The sequence below is a fragment of the Micromys minutus genome, assembly GCF_963924665.1.
Source record: "Micromys minutus genome assembly, chromosome: 10".
Classification (NCBI taxonomy): Eukaryota; Metazoa; Chordata; class Mammalia; order Rodentia; family Muridae; genus Micromys; species Micromys minutus.
In genome coordinates, this window is record NC_137979.1 from 28,506,453 (window position 1) to 28,533,610 (window position 27,158).

The 27,158-nt window shown below is 43.3% G+C and overlaps 2 pseudogenes across 2 annotated transcripts; both read left to right on the forward strand.

Annotated features, from left to right (window-relative positions):
* Positions 1-417: 417 nt before the first annotated feature.
* LOC308425183 (ferritin light chain 1-like) lies at positions 418-3,915 on the forward strand (annotated as a pseudogene). Its single transcript has 2 exons — positions 418-538; positions 3,295-3,915. The product of its transcript is annotated as a ferritin light chain 1-like (transcript).
* Positions 3,916-12,480: 8,565 nt separating this feature from the next.
* On the forward strand, positions 12,481-14,635 carry LOC308425184 (small ribosomal subunit protein uS2-like; annotated as a pseudogene). The gene is made up of 2 exons: positions 12,481-12,535; positions 13,977-14,635. The product of its transcript is annotated as a small ribosomal subunit protein uS2-like (transcript).
* Positions 14,636-27,158: the final 12,523 nt, after the last annotated feature.

Genomic DNA, 27,158 nt, shown 5'->3' on the forward strand with positions numbered 1-27,158 from the left:
AGACAGATATCTAGGTAGACAGACAGATATCTAGGTAGACAGACAGATATCTAGGTAACAGACAGATATATAGGTAGATAGATATCTAGGTAGACAGACAGATATCTAGGTAGATAAATAGATATCTAGGTAAATAGATATCTAGGTAGGTAGATAGGTAGATAGATAGGTAGATTGATTGATTGATTGATAGATTGATAGATTGATTGATGGATGGATAGATTTATTGATTGATAAAATATAATAAGAAGGAGATAGAGGAGCATGATGAGAGCTGTCTCTTGATCTCAAAGTGCTTACAGGTCAAGGTTTGCTTGGGAAGACACAGAGCCATTTCTACTTTGGAGCGCTGTAGGAAATGAGGGAGAATACAGGATCTGTGCTTCATCAGTTCTGGGGGAAGGATGAGAAGGAGAGATGCAGGTAAATAACTACGGCTGCCAGAAAAGAAAAAAGTCAGGAGGAGCAAGATCTCTGCCAGTGATGGAAACCGAGATTGCAGGAAGAGGGCATGACTCGGATGGACCGCAGGGAGCTGGTGAGGACTGGACTAAGTGCAAAGGAGGACTTGGAGACAAGGGAAGAGGGCATTTGAGACGGAGAGAGGGGCAAGAGCCAAGCACAGAGTGTGTGTGCCAGGAACACAGACTTGCTTGGCTAAAGCACAGCTGGCCAGTGAGAGCCTATACAGGGCAAAGTGGGTCAGTTGAATAAGAACACCCATGACCCCAATTGTGCCCATATTTCCTATCATTTACAGCAGCACTCCCAGGTGCACCCAGGGAAGGAGAAGTTTGGAGAAATCTGGTGACTTATCAAACTGTTAGCAGGCTAGTGTTTTTTTTGAGCATCAGGACTGCTTACTAGACCTGTCAGAAACTCAATATAGTAACACCCAAGGAGGAACAAAGATCCCGATACACAATAGAACATGTCCTTTCTCACTCTATAAACAACATGTTGCTAAATTTTATTTTCAGGGGAAAAGTATCTCAGAAATGAGTTTGGACCAGGGGAGGGGCAGTGAACAGGGAGCCAGCTCACTTTGCCTGAGGAACAAAGCTATGCTGAAGAATTCACTTGCAAAAACCTCCATTTGCCAGTAGCACTTGGTCATTGCTTTTTCTACTGTTCCTCCTTTAAGGGAAGTCATTTCCTACACAGACTTCATCTTCTGCGTTGAATTTGAAGATCGGGACTGTTCCTTTTCACCTCTTTCCCCCTTTTGTTTTCCTTCCATCCAAATCCAGCTGCATATCTGGGAAGATTTTGGTGGCAGCAATTTCAGAAGGATGAAAGGAGCAGCTTCAAGCTTGATCCGAGTTAAATGCTCAGTTTCTGCCTCCTGAGGCATCCGGCACTTACTTAAGGAGGATAGAGATTAAGGGAGATATAAGTGGCTTTAAAATAACAAGGACGCTGGCTTGCAGGTTATAAGCAATGTAATCAAAATTCTCTGAAACTCGGGGAAAGATGGTGCAGTAATAATTATAGCATCAGACTCTCCAGTTCTACTTCTTCCTCCCTACAACCCTAAGAGGCGACACCGTTCAGTGTTCACTGAGCGTGTACTTTATGCCACTTGCTGTTCAGACTCTGTATTCCCAGCTAAGCTGTCACAGCCAAAACTGAAAAGTTGGACACAGGGTTCACTAACTGAACACAGGACCTATGCCAGAGCACTGTGCTGAGAACGTGACAAGGATTTCCCATGACGAGTGTCTCTGTTGTACTGGGGAGTCGGAGGGGATAAATTGGTTGCTCCAGGAGCAGGATTCAAGGTGAGGCTTTTGTACTCCATAGCTCACTAGCTTCAGTGCTCCGAATATAGAAATGGAAGACTGGTCCAAGGTGTCAAGCCAGCAGCCACAGGCTTGCATCTGAATAGAGGTCTAATATAAGAACTGAAATGCTGACATTTTGTAATAATAAAAGTAAAGGGGCTGGGGAGATGGCTCAGAGGTTAAGAGCATTGACTGCTCTTCCAGAGGTCCTGAGTTCAATTCCCAGCAACCACATGGTGGCCCACAACCATCTGTAATGGGATCTGATGCCCTCTTCTGGTGTGTCTGAAGACAGCTAAGTGCATATATATATATATATATATATATATATATATATATATATATATATATATATAATCTTTTTTTAATTAAAAAATAAAAGTAAAAGAAGACAATTTGTTATTCTTTTTTTTTTTTTTTTCTTTTTAGTTTTTCCAGAAGAGGTTTCTCTGGCTGTGTAGCCCTGGCTGTCTTGGAACTTGCTCTGTTGACCAGGCTGGCCTTGAAATTTCTGTAACCCTCCAGCTTTTGCCTCCATACCCTCTACTGAGATCCCAGATATGCACTACCATGCCCTGCCTTTAAAAACACCTACAGCCAATGGCTGGGCAGAAGAGATAGGCAGGGTCTGGCACACACAAGGTTCTGAATTCAATCTGGCACCCCTTCCCTCCCCCAAAATAAGCCTTAGCTTGAACTACTATAACTAAACACCTTAGACTGGGTAATTAGTTATATTTATTTATTTACTTGTTATTTATTTATCTATTGCTTGATTGGGTTTTAGAGAGAGGGTTTCTCTGTGTAGCCCTGGTTATCCTGGAACTCACTTTGTAGACTAGGCTAGCTTTGAACTCAGAGATCCACCTGCCTCTGCCTCTCGAGTGCTGGGATTAAAGGCGTGTGCCACCTTTAAGGACAGGAATTCCATTTATAAAGGTTTCAGCCTCAAAAACCTAAGAATCTTCCTAAGGCTCCATCTCTCACCAACTCTGGACATTAGGCTTCATTCAGTGCAAGAATTTTAGGAGGATGTATGGATTCAGGTTCCTAGACCATCTGAAAACAGAACAGCTTACAGCATTTTTTAAAGATTTATTTTATTATATATAAGTACACTGTAGCTGTCTTCAGACACACCAGAAGAGGGCATCAGATCTCATTACAGGTGGTTGTGAGCCACCCCGTGGTCACCAGGATTTGAACTCAGGACCTCTGGAAGTGCTCTTAACCACTGAGCCATCTCTCTAGCCCCTACAGCATTTTTGTAGTGGTCATATGTTTCTAAACTGAACTGAGAACAAAACTATCAGAGACACTGAGGAGAAACACCATATTTCTGGGATGGAATATGGGAAGTACAGTACACTTACGACATCTTATTGTTTCAAATAAATAAACAAGAAAGGTAATATTCAGGGCAGCACCTTGGAGGTCTCGTGGATCTGTGTCTTGCTTTAACATTGTTAAGACAGAACAGACCCAGGACTCCTACTTTATTAACTTCCAGCCGCTTTACAAGTCTTCCCAGTCGCAGCCTCTGGGACTATCTACTTGCAGCCTTCAGCTCCTAGGGCCAGCCAGCACTGTCTTCGTACTCCGGATCAGATTCGTCAGAATTATTCCACCGAAGTGGGAGCTGCCGTGAACTGCCTGGTCAACTTTCACCTGCCGGCCTCCTCCACCTACCTCTTTCTGGGCTTCTTTTTTGATCGGGATGATGTGGCTTTGAAGGGTGTAGGTCACTTCCTCTGTGAATTAGCTGAGGAGAATCATGAGCGTCTCCTCAAGTTGCAGAAGGATCGCGGGAGGGGGTGGGGGCGGGGGGGGGCGTGCACTCTTCCAGGATGGGCAGAAGCCATCTCAAGATGAGTGGGGTAAAACCCAGGAGGCCGTGGAAGCTGCCTTGGCCCTGGAGAAGAACCTGAACCAGGCCCTCTTGGATCTGCATGCCCTGGATTCTGCCCTCAGAGACCCTCATCTCTGTGACTTCTTGGGAAGGCACTTCCTGGTTAAGGAGGTGAAGCTCATCAAGAAGATGGGCAACCACCTGACCAACCTCCGTAGGCTGGCAGGACTACAACCAGCGCAGACTGGCGTGCCCCAGGAATCTCTGGGCAAGTATCTCTGAGCGCCTCACTCAAGCATGACTAGGAGGCCTCTGCGCCTTCCAAGGGGCTCCCTCCTCTACTGCACCAGCGGCCTCAGGCCCTCCAACTGAATGAACCTAAGCCATTAGGCAGGTTGTAACCGCCCTGGAGCCTCTTAGACCAAGTTAAAAAAAAAAAAAAAAAAAAAAAAAAAAAAACACTTTTTAAAACAGAAAAAAAGAAAGGTAGAATTCAAGAAACTATAGGAGCCCAGCAGTGGTGACACACACCTTTAATTCCAGCACTTGCTGAGTAAGAGCAGGCAGATCTCTGAGTTTGAGGGCCGCCTGGTCTCCAGAGCGAGTTCCAGGACAGCCAGGGCTACACAGAGAAATTCTGTCCTGAAAAACCCAACAGAAAAAAGAAATGATAGAAATGTATTAAAAGGCCACAGAAGCCAGACAGAAGGACTTAAAACTGGGCAACTAGCACATCGAAGTAAATAATTATAGGGCTGGGGAGACAGTTCAGGGGCTAAGAGCACACACTGCACTTGTACGGATCCAAATTCGTTTTCTTTTCTTTTTTTCTTTTTTAAATTTTCTTCTGTTATTTTTATATATTTTAACTCAGAATGTAAACACAGATAGAAATCTTTAATTACTCTAGAAGCATCAATGCAAAGAATCCCAGGGACTTCAAGATGTTGAGTTGCAATGTAGGAATACGGGCAATAAAGCCTCCAAGCTATCCAAGGTCAGGTGATGATGACCTCATTCCACGAGTCACATGCACCGTGCCTCACTTAGGAATTCCAAATGTGTTTTCTAGAGCCCACATTAAACTGCTTACAATCATCTGTAACACTGGATCAGAGGATCCAGTGCCCTCTTCTGGCTTCTTTAAGTACTCAGACACACATGGCATATGCTCACAGAGACACATAAATAAAAGCACATAATTTTAAAAAGAAAACTAAGGGTGGGGGGGAAGGGTGGAATCCCATCTCAAGGTGGAAGGGCTAACACCTGAGGTGATCCTCTCCTCTGCCATGTACTATGGTGTGCTGTAGTGTGCTGTAGTGTGCTGTAGTGTGCTGTGCTGTGCTGTGCTGTGGGCACATCTGATTGTGCCTTCACTCTTGCACATGTACACAAGATTATAAAATTATAATAATGCATACTGCAATATAGAAATCCACAAGTCAGGAGCTGGAGAGATGGCTCAGTGGTTAAGAGCACTGACTGCTCTTTCAGAGGTCCTGAGTTCAATCCCCAGCAACCACATGGTGGCTCACAATCATCTGGAATGGGATCAGATGCCCTCTTCTGGTGTGTCTGAAGACAGCTACAGTGTACTCATATACATTTAATAAATAAATCTTTAAAAAAGTAAATCCACAAGTCTGTAAAAATAAATTAATAAACAAATGGGAAGTTGAAAAAGATCTTTTAATTATATGTGTATGACTGTTTTGTTTGTATGTATATGAAACCAAAGGTATGCCTGCAGAGGCTAGAGGACACCAGATCACCTGAAAGTCAAATTACAGATGGTTTTATGAGCCTTAACCACTGAGCATGTCTCTTAACCACTGAGCCACGTCTCAAGCCCCAGGTTTTTGCTTATTTGGGTTTTTTTTTTTTTTTTGTTTGCTGTTGTTCTGGGTTTTTTGTTTGTTTGTTTTTATAGTGCTAGAGGTCAGCCTATGGCTTCATACAGCCTAAACAAGTACTCCATGACCCAGTTCTAGAAAAACAACTTCTTTACAGTAAAATATGAATGAATAAATGCAGATAGAATTCCAAGATTAGAAAATAACCATTTGGAAACTATTATAGAAGTAGTTACATCAGCCAAAAAACATCGTTAAGACCAGAAGCTGAAAACTGGATAAAGAACAGGCTATTTATGTAGTCTCAAAATAGCTCCCCACAAAATGCTTAATAAAACTGAAAGAGGGGTAGTTTCAAAGTGGAGAAGTCTGACAGAAAGTTAGCATCACCAGCTAATGGCACCAACTGAAATCATGCATTATTTAATGAGATGGGGTAAGAAAAGCCCATGGTAATTCTAACCTAAACTGGACAACGTTCTATCAAAGAACCTCTCTTTAATCTTCGAAAGCATAAGAAAGAATTGGGAGTGTAAGCATACACCTATAATCCCAGAACTTGGGAGTTTAAGATAAGTTTGAGGCTCAGCTGGGTTACATAGTAAAACTCTGTCTCTGTCTCTCTATCTCAGTCTCTGTCTCTGTCTCTGTCTCTGTCTCTCTCTCTCTCTCTCTCTCTCTCTCTCTCTCTCTCTCTCTCTCTAACACACACACACACACACACACACACACAACATTGCAAGTCAAGAAAAGATTAAGGAAGTACTTTTCTAGAAGTTACAGTTAAGGGGCTGGAACACCAGTTCAGAACACTCATGTCAGGGCTGGAGAGGTGGCTCAGCAGATAAGAGCACTGACTGCTCTTCCAGAGGACGTGGGTTCAATTTCCAGCAACCACGTGGAAATTCACAGTCTGTAACTTCAATTCCAGGGAATTTGGATTCCTCACACAGACAGATGTGTAGGCAAAATACCGAATGCATATAAAATAAAATATGGAGGAGGAAGAGGAAGAAAACGATGAGGACCAGGACAAAGATGACTGCACTGCAGCAGCAGCGGCTGTGGAGGCAGCAGTGCATGCTTTCAGTCCCAGCAGAGACAGGCAGATCTCCAGGCCATGCTGCTCAACAGAGTGAGTTCTAGGACAATCTGGTCAAAGCAGAGAAACCCTGTCTGGAGAAACAAAAAGCAAAACTACTTACTGCTCTTTCAGAGGACCCAGGAGCAGTTGTCCACTCCAGTTCCAAGTGATCCAATGCCCTCTTCTGACCTCTCCAGGCACCAGGCACACAACATGTTACACGTATATGCATTCAGGCAAACACTTATTCAATATGTATATATATATATAAACAAATAAGAACTAAGGCATGGGTAAATGTAACATGTAACAGGTAACCTCGGGCTAACTCCTATACTTACAGACTTTATTGGATCCTTAGAAAACATTTGGCTACACAGTAGCGGGTGTTAGTAACCTGTCAGCCAGCCATGGTTTCCTGAGAGCCCTATTGTGGTTATGTAGGGTACCTATGTAGAGAGGCATCTCACTCTAACCTACTTGTGAGTAGTGGATCACAGTGTTATCAGTCTTCTTCATCTGCTTCAGACTAGGAGACATTATTTGTAGCACACTTGCAAAGAAAGTGGTAAAGACCTGGTGACAGATTATAAACATTGTTAGAAATCAATGCGTATTATATATGTAAATACCAATTTCCAGGCAGTGTATTTCCTAATCCTGGCCTGTGGGCATGACAATATCAAACAATTGCTAAGAAACAGCATGGTAGAAACCCTGTCAACTACTTACCTCTCTTCCCTCCTCCCATTCTTTCTTACTAACAGAACCCCAGATTTATTGAGATGTGGCTCCCTTGAGGTGCCTCCTATGTCTGGTAGATGAAGTTTGTTGCTCCAAACCAGTCATGGTTCAGACATGAGCCTTTTCTGTCATTCTGGTTCATGACCCCTGGATGCAGGTTTGCTGGGGTAAAGTAGAATTTGGAGATCGATTGTCCTTGTTATAATATGACACCCACAGAGAAAATGACTCCTCTTCTGTTAGGTATATTGGTTGAACAAGCCAGCTCAGTCAGCCAAAAGGGTCGCAAGGGAGAGAGAGTGAGGACTGAAAAGAAAAAGACAATTAGATAAAACAACATGACTCTATAGCCAGTGCTGAGGCTGAAGAGGGTTTATTTTTTTCCAGTTTGCTTTTATTTATCATTCTAGGTACAGACAAAGAATAAGGTCAGTCCTAAGGCATAAACAGAGTAGTCAAGGAACAAACAAAACATAAACAAAACTCCCATGATTACTGTCTTCAGAGTCTTAATAAGACCCGTCAAGATTTGAGGCACACATTCCTCAGCTATATTCATCTTGAGCCTACTTCCTAGTCCTAGCCCAATGTCAAACTCCTGCCAAATTTCTAGAAGGCAGCCCTGAAAGCTCTCCACAAATGGTGTCTACTTGTGCTATTGCTAGGCTGCCCCAGCTTGACTTACAGAAGATGGGCCAGAGGGTAAATGCCAGCATACTACAGCTGACAGAATAGGAAGATAGACAAGAGAGATGGGGCTTGTTCCTGACCATCTCACGTGCTGCTACATCTGCCAACCCAGTAACTACCCTGACTCCGACCTGTTAGTACTTCTCATTGCTCACAGAGTCAGTATAAGCAAATTCCCCTGGTGTTTGAATATGCTTGCAACTATAAGATCAACACCTGCAGGCCTTTTGCACTTGCTCATTGTTACATGCACCCACTGAGCAGTGTGTCTAGCCCTGGGAGGGTCAGGGTTGCACAGAGTGGGGATGAGGGTGAGACTCAACCTGGATATTGTCTCTTTTGGCTCTACTTATTGAGGTATCATGTAGTTCAATGCGGAAGTATATTTAAGCAAAAGCCATGAAGCTCTAGACACTTCCCAACAAAATTCTCAGGCCGAGCTACTGGATTTCCCTTGAGAAAGCTTCAAATAGATCATATCTTTGCAAATAACAGTTTACTTTCACAAAAATAGATGACCTAGCTCGTGATCATAATTAGCCTTCTGGAACTGAATGACAAGTGAGTAGCTCTCGTTTTCTTCCCTTTCCTTCATTCTTTTGGACTTCCTACTGTTCCTCAGAACATACATTTTACTAGCAGGTATGCCATGTTTTGGTAATTATCACATTACATACATGTTATGAAACATCATTAAAAGGGCAATTGTTTGCAGATGAAGTAAAATGATTTAGTTTTTTGTAACAGGGTTTCTCTGTGTAGCCCTGGCTGTCCTGAAACTCTCCCTCTGTAAACCAGGCTGACCTTGAACTCATGGATGCTGGGACTAAAGGTATGCTGCCACCACTGCCTGGCAGAATAAAGTTTTATAAAAGGTTTTTTTTTTTTTTTTAAAGATTTATTTATTTATTTTATAAATGCAAGCACATTGTCGCTTTCTTCAGACACACAAAGAAAAGGGCATTGGATCTCATTACAGATGCTTGTGAGCCACCATGTGGTTGCTGGGAATTGAGCTCAGGACCTCTGGAAGAGCAGTCAGTGCTCTTAATCTCTGAGCCATCTCTCCAGACCCCAACACTGAACGTTTTTAATGATTTATTTTTTATTTCATAGTCATTGGTGTTTTATCCGCATACATGTCTGGCTGAGGGTGTTGGATTTCGTAGAGTTGGAGTTACAGACAGTTGTGAACTGCCATGTGGCTGCTGGGAACTGAATCCAGGTCCTGGAAGAGAGGCCAGTTCTCTGAACTGCTGACTCATCCCTCGGGCCCCAGGGAAGATCCGCTTCTTTTTATAAACTCTTTATTGGCTCCTAGTAAACTTACATCATGCACCCAATCCCATTTATTTCCCCCTCCCCTCATACCCACCCTTCACCTTTGCAATCTCCTCCCCAACAGAGGGAAAAAAAATCTTGTGGAAGCTGTAGTTCCTCCCATATTATACCCTTTTGTCCACACTTCTTTGCAAATGTTCATTGCAATGGCCCATTGATCTGGTATGAGGCTTCTGGCTTCTGCTAATATATCAATACTGGAACCTGATTGGAAGTCTCTCAGCTGTCTTGTTGCCCTATGTCATGGAGATCCTGTAGTTTTGGATCAGTAGGGCTAGCCCCTTCGTGCCCTCCAGCAATTCACTGATGGGGTAGATGTTGGAGTAGGCCAACTCAAAAGACCTGGATCTGAGCCTGGTCAACCTGCTCTCCCTGGTCAGCATCTGAGCTGGTCAGCCCACTCTCCCGATCACCTGCCCTCAGGGCTGGTTCACCAGAAATCCTGCAACAAGGAACCATGTCTACCCTGCTGCCAGGTGAGATTCAGGGCCATTCTCCCAAGTGGTGAGGGACATGGCCAGTTCTCCTGTTCTCATGACCCCAGGGACAGCTCTCTTGTTTGCCATGGGTGGCGAGGGAGAGGAGGTGGTTATCCCACCACTGCACAACAGACAAGAGGCAGGGCTGGCTCTCCTATGCTTACACCCTTGGCACTGGCTCACCTGCAATCCCCACCTCCAGGACCAGCTCTATTGTGTTGCCCAAGTGAAGTGCAGGGCCTGGTCTCCCAAGGGCTGCAGCAGGTGAGGGGCAGGGCCAGCCCTCTTGTTCTCATGGCCCCAGAACCAGGTCTCCCACCATGCCCAGGTGAGAAGTGGGGCTAGTTTGTACAACCCTCAGACATCAGCAAGTCCTGGAGCAGCATCCCAGCCTGGCCTTTGGAAGTCACCGATTCCTGCTGTTGTAGGACCATTGACCCAGATATAGCTCCTGGTGGCAGCATAGGCCAGAGCCCTACCATGGTACCAGGTGGCAACACTAGCTTCTCACATCAAGCTGTTCCTCGTTACCCTCGTCTTCAGCACCTGCCTCTCTTCTTCGTGCCCATGTCCTTCTGTTTCTCTTTCTCTTCCATTTCTCCAACACTTACTTGCTCCTCTTAGTGGCACCCAGGGGTTCCTGGGTGTCTGGGGTTGTCTCTGGAGTGATATCAGGGGTGCTATCCTCTGCTCATGCATTATGGCACTGGGCAGGGGTCATCTCAGGCTTGGTCTGCACCCCCAGGCCTGAAAAGCACTGGACTGGTGGTTATTTCAGGCTAGCTCCCTGTCTGGGCTCCAAGGCATGGTTCATCTGTCTTGGGCTCACTCCCACCCAGGCTGGTGGTCCCAGGCACAGTTCTTCTCATCTCCAGCTTGCTCCTCTCCCTGGGAGCCTATCTGGGCCTGTGCAGCACCAAATTGGTGCTAGACTGGTGGTCTTCTCAGGCTCACTTTTTTCAAGAGTTAGGCTACTAATCATTCAGATGTTCATAGGTCAGAACACTGGGCAGAGCCATAACCTCTCTCCTCTCTGCCACCTACTGACACACATGTGACACAGCAGGCACACCTGCAACCCTCTAGAGGCAGGAAGACCCACTTTTAATTTGGATCTTTAGAGGTGGGATGATCCACCTTAAATCTGGGCCACACCTTCGAGTGGCAGTCCAAATAAACAAAGTGGAAAGAGGGAGCTTACTCTCCTTGCCTGTTTGTTCTCCTTCTCACTGGTAGGTCCATTCCTTCACTGGGATTAGAGCCTACTTCTTTGGGATTCCGACATATATTCAAAGATCAGCTGAGGCATCCAACCTCATAGACTGAACAACTACCTGATTCTTAGACCTTCTGTTAGTAGACAACCATTGTTGGACTAGCTGGACCACAGCCTGAAAACCATTCCAATAAATCCCCTACACACACACACACACACACACACACACACACACACACACACACACAGTTTTGGAGCCTGAAGAGATGGCTCTGCTCTTCCAGAGGCCCTGAGTTCAGATCCCAGCAACCACATGGTGGCTCACAACCATCTGTAATGAGATCTGATGCCCTCTTCTGGTGTGTCTGAAGATAGCTACAGTGTGCTTATATAGATACATAAGTAAATAAATCTTTTAAAACTTCTTTTAAAATATATACATAATTTACACACACATATTCGTATATTCACATATTCAGATTTGCAAGTTCTGTCCCCCTAGCAACCCTGACTTCATAGCCTTCTTCACCATCTGCAGTTACATGCCCCTTTGTCTTCTCCACCAGCCTTTCCTCTCCATGCAGACAAAGCCCTCATCTATTTGTTCTCTACTGTTAACCCAGTGCCTACGCACTACTGCATGTATAGCAGGGTGTTAAATACTGATTGAAGGAGTAAATGAATGGATGAAATGATGCTGATCACTTGCTATTCCAGTAAAGAGTAGCTTGGGGTGGAAATAGTTGTTACTAGCTGCAATATTCTGATGGCTGGTATTGGGTTTATTTAAGTTATTCACTTTTTCCTGGGGGGAGTGAAGGCAGAGCCTGGTACACATTTTATCACCAAGCTGCACCCTGGTTTCTTACAAGGGCTTTCAGCATCCCTACATCCCTACATCCCCCAGCATCTTAGTATATTCTCCTTCAGGAGGTGTCTGTTCGATGCTTCCCAACTTGTAGTACCCAATTAGAAGATTAATTTTGAGAGAATACACATGTACTAAGACTGAATTTACAGAGCTTTAGGTTTTGAAGTTCTTACTGAAATAAAGTTGATATCATACTATTCTGGAGTAACTCCAAGCATTCACTATTCAATGTGAATAATTCAATATTATTCTGGAGGAATTCCAATGCATTCATTATTCAAAAGATAAAAAAACATTTGTTTTGTTTAGCTAACACTGGACTAGAGCTACATGAGATACTGCTGCTTTTGTAGATAGTTTTAGGCAGCATCCAAAAATGAGCATGGCTTTGGGATGCTTACATTCTTTCTAGTTTTGCTGCAAAATTTGTATTACATATTTTATTGAATGACTTGTTTTCTGACAGTCTTTTTATGTAGCACACTCACCGTCCCCCACTCCATCCTCCTGAGTGCTGAGATTTCAGACCTACACTACAATACCACGAACTGATTATAAAAGCAAGCATGCTTGCTGTAGAAATCATGGAAAATAGAAGGAAGATGAAGGAGATACAGGAAGGTATGAAGAAAACAAACAAACAAACAAACAAAAATTTTAAATTTAAATTCTACCACCCAGAATTAGACACTCCTAGGACCTTGGTATTTTGTTGTTATTTATTTTCGTTCTTATTTCTTATATCTTTTTGAGGCAAGGTCAAATTTTGTAGCCCATGGTGGCTTCCAACTCCCAGTTACAATCCTCCTGCCTCTTCCTCCCAAGTGCTAACATTGAAGCCTGGCTGTACTTCTCTCTCATTCCTAACACTTTGATTTCGTTTCTCTCAGCCTTATTTCTGTATGTGTGGGGTAGGTGCACACATGTTTTTGTAAGTTATGCACAGACGTGTGCAGTTAGTATCCATATAGTATGGCAGGCCTTAATTCATTCTTTATCTCCCAGTCACACCTTGTGTAATTCTATGGATACAGTTGTATGAAATGAGATCATCATTTTCCCTTGACAGCTGAGTCCACTGAGGCTGAGTATAATGTATTTGCATAAAGCTGTTTAATCGGTGAATGTCGGACATAGGCTGCACATGTAGCTCTCCTTCTAAACTCCCTTGTGTCAAGTATTGTGTTCTATGGGTACACACACACACACACACACACACACACACACACACACACATATGTCTATGAGGGTGTTGGATCCTCTGGATCTGGAGTCCAGACAGTTGTGAGCTGCCATGTGGGTGCTCGGAATTGAACCAGGCTGGCCTCAAACTCCTGAGAAATCCACCCATCTTTACCTTCCCAGCTGGGATTAAAGGTGCACACACACCACCCAGTTTAGGTTTAGATTTTTATTTTGGAAGGGGGATGGTCTCAAGTAGGGTCTAGTCCTGAACTTGTGATACTCTTCTACCTCTCAAATGCCTGCTGATTGGTTTTCATAGAGTTACAGAAGAATTCTGTGGCCAGTTGGCAGAATTCCACTCCTTGGAAAGAAACCAATCTTTCATTCAATCTTTCTTTTAACAATTATTTATTTATTTATGTATCTATATAAGTACACTGTAGCTGTCACCAGACACACCAGAATATGGCATCAGATCTCATTACAAAGAGTTGTGAGCCACCATGTGGTTGCTGGAAATTGAACTCAGAACCTCTGGAAGAGCAGCCAGTGCTCTAACCACTGAGCCATCTCTGCAGCCCGAAACCAATCTTTCTTTCTTTCTTTTTTTCCTCTTTCCTTGTTTATATTCTTGAAGGTGCTTTTCTTTCTCTCTTTTTTAATTTATTTATTTTTATTATATGTAAGTACACTGTAGCTGTCTTCAGACACACCAGAACTCATTACAGATGGTTGTGAGCCACCATGTGGTTGCTGGGATCTGAACTTAGGACCTCTGGAAGAGCAGTTAGTGCTCTTAACCACTGAGCCATCTCTCCAGCCCCCGAAGGTGCTTTTCTTTATGTGTGATGTATTTTTAAAATGCTGCTTGATTAAGTCTCTTCCAGGAACACTGGCCAGCGAGCTGTGCTGAAGTTTGCTGCTGCCACAGGAGCCACTCCAATTGCTGACCGCTTCACACCTGGGACCTTCACTAACCAGATCCAAGCAGCCTTCAGAGAGCCACGGCTTCTAGTGGTGACTGATCCCAGGGCTGACCACCAGCCCCTCACAGAGGCCTCTTATGTCAACCTGCCCACCATTGCTCTGTGTAACACAGACTCTCCCCTGCGATATGTGGACATTGCCATCCCGTGCAACAACAAGGGAGCTCACTCAGTGGGTCTGATGTGGTGGATGCTGGCCCGGGAGGTACTCTGCATGCGAGGTACTATTTCCCGTGAGCACCCATGAGAGGTTATGTCTGATCTTTACTTCTACAGAGACCCAGAGGAGATTGAGAAGGAGGAACAGGCTGCTGCTGAGAAGGCTGTGACCAAGGAGGAATTCCAGGGTGAATGGACGGCACCAGCTCCTGAGTTCACTGCTGCTCAGCCTGAGGTGGCTGATTGGTCTGAGGGTGTGCAGGTGCCCTCCCTGCACATCCAGCAGTTCCCCACAGAAGACTGGAGTGCGCAGCCAGCCACTGAGGACTGGTCAGCAGCTCCTACAGCGCAGGCCACTGAGTGGGTTGGAGCCACCACTGAGTGGTCCTGAGCTGCTCAGCAGACACCTGAGGAAAGGGGAAAAATGTGGAAGGAAAATAAAGTTCCTAAAAGAAAAAAGAAGAAAAAAAAGAAAAAAAAAAAAGAAAGTACAATGGGTCTTTTTTTTTGGGGGGGGGGGTTGCATACCTTTAATCCCAACTCTGGGGAGGCAGAGGTAGGCAGGCAGATCACAAAAATTGTAGTAGGTCAATTAGGTGCTGGGATGTGGGGAGCAGAATCTTACTCTCCTCTGCCCTCACCCTGCCTTCTATCCTAAAAGGTTGTTTGTATGATTCTATCAAGATGATAATATGTTTTCAAAGAATAAAATCTCGCACCCGGTATTTGCGTGTGCGCGCATGCGCACAAGCAAGAACGCGGTCAGATGAAGACATGCGGGTGACAGATCTTTCCGTCCACCCTGTGTTTCTCAGGGGCTGAACTCTGGCTGTGTCAGGTTTGGCATAAGTATCCTCATTCGCCTACTCAGCCATCTTGCTGGCCCAAGATGCTGAAATATATCACAGAAGTGGAATCTTGACCCAATCCCTCCTTCTCACTGGGCCCTTCTACATTCTAACTAGCAGAAAATTCCTCAAAGTTTCTGGCACATGAGAGGTTTTTCCTCTATTTTTAGTCCTTTGATCATTTCAATGTGAATTTAGGAATGAGTCAGTTTAGAAGCCTGTCCCACAAAGACTTCTTATTTTAAAAACTATATAGTAATGTTTTTTTTTTTCCCTATGTTAAGAAGCTTTGAAAAAATATTCCGGACTCATAATTATATGTAGTTTTATATTTTTTTTCATAAAAAGTCTCAGATCCCTTGGGAAGCTACATGCTGTAATGAGAGTGGGAAGAGGGGGATGTGATGGTGATATGTAATTTTACTGTGGCTTTCAGCAAACGATTTGAATTTTATGTTCTCTAATCTCAGATCTTCTTGTGTTGTTGTGTGGCAGAGAAGTGTGTGTGTGTGTGTGTGTGTGTGTGTGTGTGTGTGTGTAGACACACACATTCATAATGGAAGCTCTCTGAATTGCTAAAATACACACTAAAAAAAATCTGAGGTCTCTTAGTTATTGTCTGAATGCTATCGGAGCTTTGTGTTTACCCAACCTGGCTCACAAAGTGTCTTCTGGAGAAACAGCAAATGAAGGCTGGTGCCTGAGGCTGATATGCAAAGTGGTTCCGACGTACAGCCGGGCAACCCTAGCTCTGGACACTTTGTGCTGTTTAAGGCTCAACAGTGGTGGATGAAATCTGGCTTTCCCGTTAGGCCAAGTTACCACACCAGGTTTATCTGATTAATCTGCCTCCCCTATTCATGGAAATAAAGGCCTCTGGGTAGGTTAATTACAGTGTCGTAAGCAGCTTTTGTACTTCTGGCCAGCATAGGCAGCAGATGTTGTCTATTTTTGTAGGATTATTTGCAGTGTGCAAAAAGGAAACATCCGTATGGTTATCTCAGAATTTTAAAGAAAGCATCTTATTGCCCAGGAAAAACTTTCTAGGTTCAACCCATTAACCCTTTCTGTGTGGTATGACTCAATTTATTTGTAAAAAGAATGGACAGAAGTCATGAGTGAAGTTTGACAAAAGCACAGCCATGTAGAGGGCCAATGCCTTAGTCCCATTAGAGTGGCAAAGCCTGCCCTGGTTGAGACTCAGAAGAATGGCAAAACCTGTCTCAGGTCTGTGTGTCTGTGTGTATGTCATTTATTACCTTGACACCCAAGTTAGGTCAGTCCTTAGAGCTGTGGAAAGACACAGTATTTATTTTCTTTTTAAATGTATGTATTTTGTGGGGTAGGGTGAGAGTGGGAATGTGTACATGTGTGAGTGCAGTACCTGCAGAGTCCAGAAGAGGTCATCAGATCACCCAAAGCACCTGATGCGGGTTCTGGGAATCAAGCTCTGGTATAAAGCAGAACGCTCTTTATTTCAAGGCAATGAGCATAAAGTGAAGGAGTGAATTTCTTCTTTCTGTCCAGTGTTGCGATGTCAATCCTTAGGATTGAGCACACTGTAGCTGTCTTCAGACACGCCAGAAGAGGGCATCAGATCTCATTACAGATGGTTGTGAGCCACCATGTGGTTGCTGGGAATTGAACTCAGGACCTTGGAAAGGCAGTCAGTGTTCTTAACCACTGAGCCATCTCTCCAGCCCCTATTGTCAGTGTTTTATTACAAGACAGAAACCAAACTAACATCAGGGATGAAATCCAAAACCAAGTTACATCTGCAGCCTGAGGACTTCTATTTTAAGATTATGCCGCCTCTTTTGTGAAGAATGGTGAGGGAGTTATGAATGGAAGTTAGAGGTCACAGCCTAGGTCAAAAGAAAGTAAAGATAGAGGGAAGCGAATTCGATCAGAATCTCTTTAGATGTAGAGATGATAGAACCTGGTCAGGCGTGGGACAGGGAAGGGAGGACCAAGGATGACTCCTGGGTTCCATGGTTAAGTCCTTTAGTAAAGGTAGCAACATTACAGATTGGGAATAATTGTGAAAATGGGTTTGGGAGAAACAACCAAAATTTTATTTATTTATTTATTTTTAATTTTCTGGGATCATAATCACATAATTTGCCCTTCCCCTCTCCTCCCACCACTCTCCCATATGCCCCTCCTTGCTTTCTTTCAAATTCCTGGTGACATGTATGGAACAGGTTGTTATACATACATGTATATACATAGCAGCTCGTGTTTTAGGCAATCGTGCTAATGAGATTTCATGGGTGTACCGTTTGGTTTTGGACAGGGTTTATTTGAAGTACCTATGAGGTATCTAAGCAACTATCACAAGTACACACCTGTGACACTGGGCATGGTGGTGCAGACCCGTAATCCCACCACACAAGAGGCAGAGGCAGGGGGCTGTCAAGAGTTTCAGTCTGATCTGAGCTACAGTGTGAGACACTACTAAAAAAGAGTCGGAAATAAAACACACAACAACAAATCCGGTTGTGAGTGTGGAGTTTAGAAATGCAAGTTTTGGGTGAGCACTTTGCAGAGATATTTATCTGAAGATTGAGGTAGATAGATCACTAAATCCTAGTTCAAGGTCAGTCTAAACCACACAGACAGAGCCTGACTCAAAAAGACAAACCCCACTGGAACGGGTGGGACACTTAGGAATGTAAAGAGAGAGAGAAAGAGCTGTTTTTTATGGCCCTAAAGGATTTACTTAGGAAACTGAGAGAAACAATAGTTTACCAAGGAAATTAATGTATTTATCTAGGGGTGAGGGGTGTTTATTTTATTCACTTATTTGTTTTTATGTGTATGGGTGTTTTGCCTGTATGTATGTCTGTGCACCACATGCATACTTTGCTTATGGAAGCCAGAGAAGGGCACTGGATCCCCTAGAACTGGGATTACAGGCAGTTGTGAGCTGCCATGTGGGTGCTGGGAACTGAACCCAGGTCCTTTGGAAGAGCAGCCAGTGCTCTTAACTGCTGAGCTGTTTCTTCAGGCCAGCTTTTTGTTCTTTGAGAGAGGGTCTCACACTTGCAGTCCAGGCTGCATAATTTACGGCAATCCTCCTGCATCAGCTTTTCTAATGCTGAAATGTAGTGTATAGACTACCTTGCGTACCTGATAACTTATGCTGAGAATTTGTAAGCTTAGCGGCAGTGACTGGGTTCTTCATTTCTAACATAGTGCCTGAGCGGGTGAATATGTTCCCTTTCATGATGTTAATGTGAGATTCTGGGTTTTTCCATTAGTCAGTCTTGTAATTTCACTTTAGAACAAGGTATTCTTTCATTCTTTTAAAAATACTGTTTTTGCTGGGTGGTGGTGGCACTTTTTTTTTTTAAGTTATTCACTTTGCAGAGTGTTCACTGCCCCCTCTTAGTTACCTTTGCCCATAATCCTTCCCCCATCCTCCTCCTTTTTTTAAAAAATTTTTATTTATTTATTTTTCTCCCTCACCTTCTTCTCTGAGCTGGTTAGGGTTTCTCTAGGTATCCCCTCCCTTGACCCCCCAACCTCCCTCCCCAGACACACACACATTGGCACTTCAAGTCTCTTCCAGGCTAGGCTCGTCCTTTATCACTGAGGCCAGACAAGGCAGCCCAGCTAGTAGAATATATGCCATGTACAGGCACTGCCTTTCATCCCAGCACTCAAAGGCAGAGGCAGGCAGATCTCCGAGTTCCAGCTTAGCCTGGTTCTGAGTTCTAGCATGGCTTGGCCTATACAGAAAAACCATTTCAAATAACAAACAAAAAATAGTTTTGTTTTGTTTTTGTAATTTAAATTGTGTACATGTATACTTATACTTTATGCACATTTGAGAACAAATGCCTGGGCTGGAGAGATGGCTCAGTGGTTAAGAGCATCGACTGCTCTTCCAGAGGTCCTAAGTTCAAATCCCAGCAACCACATGGCTTGCAACCATCTGTAATAAGATTTTATGCCCTCTTCTTGTGTGTCTGAAGACAGCTACAGTGTATTCATATAAATAAAAGAATAATTTGCTCTTGAGTAGTTGTCTTAGGGTTTCCATTGCTGTGAAGAGACACGTTGACCTAGGCAATTCTAATAAAGGTGAACATTTAATTGGGACTGGCTTACAATTTCTGAGGTTCAGTCCATTATTGTCATAGTTTGAGGCCTGGCAGCATGCAGGCAGACTTGGTGCTGAAAAGGGACTGAGAATTCTATATCTTGATCTGAAGGACTATATCTAGGAAGGGACTGTCCCTCAGGCAGCTAGTAAGAGAGTGATAAACTTTCTCCAACAAGGCCACACCTCCACACAATAAGGTCATGCCTCAATAAGCTCATAGTGCTACTTCCCTGTACGTTTGAGACTAGTCTAGTCTACAAACTGAGTTCCAGGAAAGTCAGGACTATTACACAGAAAAACCTGACTTGAAAAACCAGAAAATGTACTGGTGTGCCATACCAATGTGGAGGAAGAGGTAGAAATGATGTACCCTTGGGAGGAAACGGTTTGTCACTTATGTTTAAAATGTCCTACCCACATAACTGGGAACATAGCTCAATGTGTGTAAGACTTCCCAGCACCAAATAAAAGAGAAGGGGAGGAATCTGGAAAGGTGGCTCAGTGGTATAGGAAGCTTGTTTCTCTTGCAGAAGCCCTGAGTTCAGTTCCCGGCACCTTCACACCTACTCACAAACATCTCTAACTCCAGTTTTAGGGGATCTGATGACCTTTTCTGGCCTCGATGGTCACAAGTAGTGGACAGCACACACTGCTCTTCCTGAGAACCTGAGTTTGATTCCCAACATTCACACTTGACAACTTACAGCTGCTTGTAACCCCAGCTCCAGGAGGCTTTCACACCTCAAAACTCTGTGGGTCTTATTCATTCATTCATGTGCACATACCACCCCAATGCACATAATTAAAATAGAAAAATAAAATAAAAAGTAAAAAAAAAAAAAATCACCCATGCACATAAGATTAAATGACTTTAAAAGTTCGGGGGTCAGGTAGAGGAAAGTCTACAAATAGAGGATCTGCATAGATGCCTCCATGGTTGGATGGATGGATAGATGGGTAGAAGAAAATTAAGCAAATAACCAATGAATGGTAAACCCATTGTTAACAAAAGGCTGTGGAGAAGCCCATCAGATGGCTCACCAGGCAAAGTCATTATCTTGAAGCCTGATGACCTGAATTCAATCCCTGAAACCTACCTAAGAATGGAACCAGAGAAACAATTCTGCAGAGCTGTCTTCTGATTTCCACATGTTCGCCATGGTACATGCTTACACATGTTCAGGTATAAACACACACAACTGCTTGTAGAATTCTTTTTTTAAAAAAGATGTATTTATTTATTACATATAAGTACACTGTAGCTGTCTTCAGACTCACCAGAAGAGGCATCAGATCTCATAGATGGTTGTGAGCCACCATGTGGTTGCTGGGATTTGAACTCAGGACCTATGGAAGAGCAGTCAGTGCTCTTAACCACTGAGCCATCTCTCTAGCCCTGCTTGTAAAATTCTTAAGATATACTGTTAGGTTATTCATGGTCGAGTCACTTATAATTATTATTATTTTTTTAAAGATCTATGTTAGTATGTCTGTGTGAGCTACCCAACAAGGGTGCTAGGGACAGAAGAACAGGTCCTCTGGTAGAGCAGGAAATCATGGGGCTGCCATCTCTCCAGCCCCGTGATCTTTTTTCATGTACAACAATGGCTTTGATCTAAATTTTACTTCATTTTATACTAGAGTATGAATATTGTTTTCACTCTTTCCTTTTAAGATTTTGTAGTACTAGCTGGTAATACACACTTTTAATCCTAAAGCCAGGGAGAGGAGTCAGGTGGATTTCTCTGTGTCAGATCCCAGCCCGGTTTACACAATTAGTACTAGGCTAGTTGCCAAGTCCTTGATGGCCATGTGCAAGGGACAGAGTAACAAGGTTCCTGCCCCCAGAACAGAGCCAGCAGGGTGTGGGCTGGGACTAGTGTTGATGGTTGTTGGTTGTGAGGCTCATGGCTCATTTGTATTTAAAAAAACATTTTTTACTTCAGTTCCTCCTTCAGGAAACAGTCTCCCCAGCAAGGTTATCAGGGAATGTTATCCCTGCCAAGGTTAATGATTCCACGATAATCAGAGGAGCAAGAATCTGGGAGGTGACGGTGTGTCTATATCCTTAGCAAAATGAGAAACACTGAGACCTGCAGGACAGCCCTTAAGGCTGTTGAGAAGAACTCTGAAAACATGAGTTCAAAAATATATAATCTCTCAACTGTGCAAAATATAAGCATGTAATATATGAATTATATAAGAAGCTTCATTTCATGAACCTGAAAAAAAAAAAAAAACAGAGGCAGCTGCACTGTGAGCCAGCTTGTAAGAAAGATACAAAGTCAGGCAGATTCCTGAGTTCAAGGTCAGCCTGGGACAGAGAGAGATCAGGCTCAGGCATGGCAGGAATGCTGATCTCACTTGTGTCTACTTGTACATCTGCATGCCAGAAGAGGACACCAGATCTCATTATAGATGGTTATGAGCCATAATGTGGGAATTGAACTCAGGACCTCTGGAAGAACAAGGTTCTTAACCCCTGAGCCAACCCTCCAGCTCTCATTTGCAATGTTAAAAAAAAAAAAAAAAAAAGGGGATTGTAGTCTCTAAGAATCTAAGGGATGGGGTATTGGAATGCTGATTTGTAGGATAATCAGGAGGGAACCTACAGTGAATGACTGAATTGATATGTAAATAAAAGACTAGTCTTTACTGTGCAATAGAAAGCTGTCTGAAGGGCAACCACAGTTCCTTTAGAACGTTTTCTAGCAGCTATCCAGAGAACTGCTTTGAGAGCTAACACGGGTCTTTTAGAATTTTTTTTTTTCTCTAGCTTTCTGATTTTGATCGGAAAACCCAAGAATTACTTTTAGAATTTTTCTTTTTCTTTTTTCAGATTTATTTATTGGGGGTTGGAGAAATGGCTCACTAACTGCTCTTCCAGAGGCCCTGAGTTCAATTTCTAGCAACTACATGGTGGCTCACAACCACCTATCATGAGATCTGATGCCCTCTTCTGGTGTGTCAGATTGATTGGATTTGATATACATGAATGCTGTCTGTATGTACACCTGCATGCCAGAAGAGGGCACCAGATCACAGTATAGATAGTTATGAGCCACCACGTGGTTGTTGAGAATTGCACTCTGGACCTCTTGAAGAGCAGTTAATGCTTTTAACTGATGAGCCATCTCTCCAGCCCCTAGAATTTTTCTAACAGGGTTTCTGACTTAGTCTGAAAAATCCAAGAATTTCTTATAGCAGCTTTTCTGACTTTGATTGGAAAACCCATGAGTTGGCCAGAGTTTTTAGATTGTTTTCTGACAAGAGAGAGCTGTCTCTAGTAGAAGAGTTGTCTCAAATAGAGATCTATCTGGAGAGATACCTCAAGCAGAACACAAGCTGTCAGCTTGGACTGATGATTTGACTTGGAGTCCTTTCTTTCCTATGATCTCGAACATCCCTTCTCTCAGGAACCCTTCTTTAAGCCAAGGCTGGTCCTTGGCAGCCAGTCAGGGCTACATGGCGAGATATGAGAGCAAAGGATTGGAGAATGAGATTGATTATATTCATTGCCAGGTATGATGACAGCACATATTTGTTATCCCAGCACTCTGTGTCGGGAACTTGGGGCTGGACAGATGGCTCATTGGTTAGTAACCCTGGCTGCTCTTCCAAAAGCTCAGGGTTCAATTTCCAGCATCCACATGGCAGCTTATATTCTGTAACTCCACCCTCACACAGACATACATGCAGTCAAAATGCCAATGCACATGAAATACATTTTTTAAAAAATTAATTTAAAAAGTGGTGGATTTGTAGACCTGCATGTTCTGCAGTCACTTATGAATAGGGTTAACAATCAGAATGTTGAAGCAGTATAGTAGGCTAAGAGTGTCTAAGAGTAGATATTTACATCATCTTTTTGTTTTTGTTTTGATACAAGGTTTCTCTGTGTAGCCTTGGTTCCTTTGAAACTTTGTAGATTGGGCTGGCCTTGAACTTGGAGAGATTCTCCTGCTTCTGCATCCAGAGCACAGAGACCTATTATTTATTTTGGGGAGGGTGAACACATGTAAGGTACATTATTGGAGGTCAGAGGATAACTTTGGGGAGTCAGTTCTGTGGGTTCATGTGATCAAATTTAGGTTGACAAGGCCAGAGGAAGCACAGTTACCAGCTAAGCCATCTCAATGGCCTCAAAGCATGTGTTTAAATGGCAGTAGACACTCTCTGAGATGAGTCACTGATGCAGCCACATCAAAGGACAGCCTCAAGGCCTCTCCTCTTGTGTATAACTCAGATGGGTGATTCACTTTTCTAATGTTTAATAACTTTATTAAAAAGTTTAATTAATTGCACAGACAAAATATGCATAATTAAATTATTTAGATTTTTTTTATGCACATAGAGGTGTTTTACCTGCATGTTTGTGCACCCATGCATGAAGTAGCCATGAAGGTCAGAGGAGGACATCGGATCCTCTAGGACTGGAGATACAGACAGTGATATCTGGGTGCTGGGATTTGAATGTTGGTTCTTCTGGAAGAGCTGCTAGTGGTCTTCACTGCTAAGTGGTCTTTCAAGTCCAAATCTACATAACTTTGGAATAGTAAAAATCTGATGTATGTTATTAATGGAGAGTGTGTGGGGGGGTATGTGTGTACAGAACTGACCATCCTCGTGGGAGCATACCTATACAAGGCATAGTATGTTATACTCTACCTAGGTAGCTTACATCAAGGTCCTGGTGTCTAGTGAGCTTCTGGCCAGTGTCCTGGTAACTGGGGACAATTTTTCCTTAAGGATTCACATGCAAAGAAAAGAAATAAAGTGCAACCAAATGCTGAAGATTTAGCAGCATTATTTAGCCCTAAATTTTCTTTCTTTATTAAAAATATTTTTGAGTTGAGTATAGTGACATACACCTCTAATCTTAGCACTTGGGAGGCAGATGCAGGCAGGTATCTTTGAGTTTGAGGACAGCCTGGTCTACAGAGCAAGTTCCAGGACAGCCAGGACTACACAGAGAAAAAAAGAAGACAGAAAATTTTATTAGACGTATTTATATTATGTAAGCAAGTACAACATACATGTACACTGTCCACAGAAGACAGAAGAAGACATTGAATCCCCTGGAATTTGAGTTTCTGATGGTTGTGAGCCACTATATGAACCATGGGAACTAAACCTTGGTCCAAGCCTGATGACATAAGTTCAATCCCAAGAACACACATGGTAGAGCAAAATCAATTCCGACAAGTTGTCTTTCTCTCCCCTCCATATACAACTAAATAAAACATTTTTAAAAGAATTTATTTATTTATTTTATTTATTTATTATATAAGTACACTGTAGCTGTTAGAGGGAGAGAAGCTCTCTCTGGGTCATTGGTTTTAGGTCTATTGCAAGGGAAGACTGGGAGCACTTGTACAGACCAAAGCTGTTAACTCCAAGCAAACCAGGAAACAAAGTGAAGGAGAGGAAGAGCCCACAGGTCCTAGTTTTTATCCAGGCTAGTTTTTATGGCTTACACAAGCTAAGCCATCTCTGAGGAGGGAACCTCATTTGAGAAAATTCCTCTATAAGATCTGGCTGTAGGCAAACCTGCAGGGCATTTTTAAAGTTAGTGATTGATGGGGGAGGGCCAATCCCATTGCGGATGGGGCCACTCAGGGAAAGTGGCTCTAGATACTTTAAGAAAGCAGTTTTAAAACAAAACCAAAGGCTTGGAGATGGAGGCCCATACCCTTAATCCTTGAAGTCAGGAGAAAAGGGCACATTCGTCTCTGAGTTCAAGGCCAGCCTGAACTACAGAGCAAGTTCCAGGACAGCCAAAAGGCTATGAGAGGCCTCAGTGGGTGAAAGTCCTTGCCTCTGAATTTGATCCCGGAACCCATATGTTAGAGGGAGAGAACTTCCTCAGGTTGTCCTTAGTATCAATTTAATAAAGTCCTGACACCTACAAGTGTACCATGGCGCAGTTGTGCTTGCACACACACACTATCACACACATACAGACACAAAAACACAGAGACACATAAACAAATTAACATATTGGGGAAATAATAAATTTCAAAGTGGCACAAAGAGGCAGGCAGATCTCTGTGGATTCAAGACCAGCCTGGTCTACAGAGTGAGTTCCAAGACAGCCAGGGATACACAGAGAACCCTATCTTGAAAAACCAAAACCATCAACCAACCAACCAACCAACCAACCAAACAAACAAATAGTTTGAGCACACCACGAGAAGCAGGCCAGGAAGCAGCACCCTCCAGGGCCTCTACATCAGCTCCAGCTTCCAAGTTCCTGCTTAGGCTTCACTCAATGGGATGTGATTCAGGATATGTAAACCCTTTCCTTCTTAAGCTGCTTTTGTTCTTGGGATATCATCACAACAATAGAAACCTTAACTAAGACTGCCAAACTTCCTTTCACTAGGTTCCTTTTCCTAAATAGCCAACCGGCGGTCGATGGTACCACATGCTGACAACCAGCTTTAATCACACAAGTCTCAGTCCAAACTGAGCCCAAATATTCAAGACCAGTTTGGATAAAATAGAAAGAACCTTCCTTGGGGTGGGTGGGTGGAAGCAGGTGGGGGAGGGGTGGTGGTGGTAGTGGTGGGATACAGACCATAACATATTTAATCATTCTGCAGCATCAATATTTAAAACAATATAATTTACTGACATTAGAAGTATTTGTTAGTGGGGGCTGGTGTTGAGATTCTGTAAAGCCCACCCCTCAATTACCTGGCAGTAGCCAGGTATGCTCCGCCCCAGTGACCTGACACTATAAAAGGGGCTGCTTGCCCCTCCTCTCTCTCTTGGCCTCTCTTGCCTCCTGGCTCTCTTGCTCTCCCACCCCTATCCCTCCTCTTCTCCTTCCCTTCTCCCCTCTCTCTCCTTGTGCTCATGGCCGGCCTCTACTTCCCTCTCTCTCTCTCTCTCTCTGCCTCTACTGTCCTCTTAACTCTCCCATGACCTGAATAAACTATTCTGTACTATACCATTGTGTGGCTGGTCCCTCAGGGGGAAGGGATTCCCAACATGGACCCCCCCAGAGGCATCCCCCTTACCCCCAGGCCTTGCTGCACCTCCATGGGCCATATGTCCCCCACTCTCTTCATCCTTCCCCTAACAGCTGGAGAGCTGGCTCAGTGGTTAAGAGCACTGGCTGCTCTTCCAGAGGCCCAGTGCCCACATGGCAGCTCACAACTGTCCTTAACTCCTGTTCTAGGGGATCCGACACCATCACAGACATACATGTAGTCAAATCACCAGTTTACATAAAATAAAGATAAATTATTTTAAAAAAGTATTTGTTAGCAACTTTATTTAAACCTACCTCATTAAAACTCATGATTAGACTTTTAAGTGGGGAAAAAAAAACAATTTAGAGGGGTCAAGTAATCTGTCCAAATGAGGTACAAACAAAACAGAAAAGAATTCCATTCCAGGTCTGATATAAGACTTATTTATGTTCATATCAGGGAATCAGGGTTGCAGGAACTTCCAGGAACTTGAGTCAGAGACAGCTATTAGGTACCAACATGGTTGCCTAGCACAAAAATGGAGCTTCTTCAGCCATCACAGATACATAAGATTATTTTTCTTGCTAAAATGGAACAGTAAATGTTACCAGTGATTTGCCTTATTTTGAAACTGTAACTATCATTAGAGAGTAAATTTCTGGGCTGGAGAAATGGCTCAGAGGTTGAGAGCATTGATTGCTCTTTTAGAGGTCCTGAGTTCAATTCCCAGCAACCACATGGTGCCTCACAACAATTTGTAATGAGATCTGATGCCCTTTTCTGACACCCAGATATAGATGCAGAATACTGCATATATAATAAATAGATATTTTTTTTAAAAAGAGAGTAAATTCCCATTTACATAAAACTACCTAATATGGTTAATGATCAAGATTTCCATAAAGTTAAATCGGTTGTTACATTTTGAAACTAGAATTTTTCAATAAAATTTCTTGCTGTTTAGGGTTTGTTATA